General features: G+C 37.6%; 1 non-coding gene across 1 annotated transcript; it reads left to right on the top strand.

Moving 5' to 3' along the window:
- The first annotated feature begins 1568 nt into the window (after positions 1-1568).
- On the top strand, positions 1569-1688 carry LOC117284672. The gene has a single exon (XR_004515763.1). It is a non-coding gene; the product is annotated as a small nucleolar RNA SNORA76 (small nucleolar RNA).
- Positions 1689-2821: the final 1133 nt, after the last annotated feature.

Raw genomic sequence — 2821 nt, 5'->3', positions numbered from 1 at the left:
ATATTCAGGCAAAATGGGTGGTTTGTCAGATTCTGAAGGGTGGAATAGAAACAGTAAGTAGAATCAGAATTCATGAAGTTTATTTTAGGGATTTAGCAGTAACTTGCAGTTTGACTTTAAATGGTACTGATTTAACAAAGCCAGATATTGCAGGAAAGGCAACTATGGAAAACAGCAGTGCCCAAAATATTCCAATCAAATCAAATGAAATAGGAGGCATATCTGTATTGACTGAATGAAAAACCATATGATTAGAAAGCATCTCAGAGACCAGTTGTGCCTGGTGGTAAACGAATTTCAACCTTAAATTTAAGAGCAAAGTTAGTCCCTTTTGCCATACCATATTTTTAGTTATTAAATTGATTATGTAATGATTCATTTAGTATTGGAATTTATCTCTTATAGCTAGTGATAGACATAGCAAAATTTAGGATCTATACAAAACAGAAGAAAGGTAAATTCAGCTCACTGATGAATTATATTTTAAAAACTTTGCAAAGTGTACTTAAAAACAAATCAAATGAAAATCATACTCAATGACTTTACATAAACAAATAGTACATGTTGTAATTTCAGTGGAGCCGCTCCAGCTTACGTATATGGTAGATGAGGGTTGCTTGTTTGCATAAAATTAATATCTTTCCATTTTTTCTAATTTATAATTCTATGAAGCTTTTTTTTTTTTTTTTAGTACTGGAGATCAAACTCAGGACCTGGCAGTTGCAAGGCAGATGTGGTACCACTGAGCTAAATCCCTGGCCCTGAAGCTAATGTTTTAAGTGAAACTTGTACACTGTTTGAGTCCCTTGCATTCTCTTGCACTGAAATGATTTCCACCTATGTGCAGTACCAATATAAGTTTATATAAAAACATTTCTGAATCAAACATATTACTTTCCCATTCTGAATTCTACAGAAGTTTGTATTGTGACAAAAATTACTGGTGTACAATAAAGTAAGCCCTCCTGAAAATATTCCCAAGGTTCACTGTGCTATAGAAATCATTCAGTGATGTCCATCTCAACATTTCTTCTCTTTCACTCTCCTGTCCAGCTAATATTTATATATTATTCTCCAAACTAATTCAGGTCTTCTACTTCTTCACTTATGAAGTTATTTTAAGAAAAACTGAACTCTTGCTTTCCTTTAATTTTGTTTTGTCATTTTTAGTACTTGGAATTGAATCTAAGGCCTCATATAATGTAGGCAAAGACTGTGCCACTGAACTCCATCCCTGCCCCACATCTATTTATGTGTTTATTTAGACAGGATCTCCCTGAGCCATCTAGGAGGGGCTCGGAATTGCAGTGTTCCTGCCAACTAGCTCTGACTCCAGCCATGTGGTACCGCGCCTGGCTCACCTCCTGTCTTAAATCTAAATATCTTGCTTTTCCTAAAAGTATTTCATTCCCTGATCTGTTAATCTGTTCATATATTTGATTCTCTATTTTTCTTTATCTACTTAATTGTACTTTCTATGTGCTTTGCCCCTCCAAATTTAGGCATTGAATTCTTAACACCTAGTACATCAGAATATGACTGCATTTAGAGTTAAGTTCTACTGAGAAGCACTCCCTTTGGTCCATGGTGCCCAGAGTCAAGCTACAGCTCCAGAGAATCAAAGTGCTCACGAATAACTGGGGCCGCCTGCGCTTTGCGGGTGACCCTTTCAACCACAAGCAAAAGGGCTGCGGCTTGAGCTGGTAACCAGCTGCTGGAGGAAGATTTATATTTTTACAAGGCTAAAACGGATACAGCAGGCTCTGCTGCATAAATGAGTGCCCTGCCAATGTGCCCGTACATTGTGCCTCCCTAAATTGCGTGCTAAATCCAAAGCTGCCCTTTTGGTGAGATGCGACTTGGAATGGCAGGCAGGGGAGCGTGTGTGAGACTGGCTCTACCATGTAGTTCAGGTTGGCCTTGAACTCAAGGCTATCCTTCTGCCTTGGCCTCCGCCAATGCTGGGATTATTGGTGTGCATCACCACACCCAGCCTCTATTTTGTTTTCTTGTTCTAACTGTTCTATTTGCTGGGGTGGGTATTCAATTGCAGAGTGGCCAGATAAGAACCAGTTGATGTTAAAAAGAAAAAAAAAAAAAATTCTACAAAGAAGTAAAGTTCTACAAAGAAGTAAATATTTTAAAATGAAGTCAAATGAGCAGGTCCTAATATGGTTTACTATAATGATCAAAAAAGGAAATTAGGATACAGATAACACAGACCCAGGGCCAACTGTGTGACCCTTCTAGATGACCCTAAGGGGCTTCAGAAGCAAGCAAACCCGGAAACAGCTCATTCTTAGATTTCTAGCCTCCAGAACTGTGGGAAACAAAACGAAACGAGACAAAACTGCGGTTTGTCCAAGCCACATAGCCGGGCAATTTGGCAATCCTAGCAAATTTATACACATGATTCGTCAATGCAAAAATGTGTTTTGTGTAAAATTTGTAATTTTTAAGAATCTCTGTTGCTCTCCACAGGGATCCTTTAGTTAATGGAGCTGCCAGGAGATGCAGAGGGAAAGGTAGTGAGGAACATAATCTATCACACTGTAAACTATGATATATTTTTCCAACCTTGCAATAGAAGTCAATGGGCCTAAATTGTAGTCCGCACCTAGGTGAATGTTCACATTAGAATGCATGCAGACGAATTTCCAAGGATCACTGTATATCTAGCAAATTAAATTATTGAAATAATGTAGCAATAAAGCACAATGTTTTAGGACATTTATAAGAAAACTTAAATATTTTAAATAAAGTGTAGTATGTAAGGCCTGAATTATACTTGAAAGCAATTTAAACATAACTTTCGAGGAGT

This window comes from Fukomys damarensis, unplaced genomic scaffold (genome assembly GCF_012274545.1).
Source record: "Fukomys damarensis isolate Sample0158 unplaced genomic scaffold, DMR_v1.0_HiC HiC_scaffold_38, whole genome shotgun sequence".
NCBI classification, from domain to species: domain Eukaryota; kingdom Metazoa; phylum Chordata; class Mammalia; order Rodentia; family Bathyergidae; genus Fukomys; species Fukomys damarensis.
Note: the sequence above shows the minus strand (reverse complement) of the source record. Positions and strands in the feature narration are given on the sequence as shown.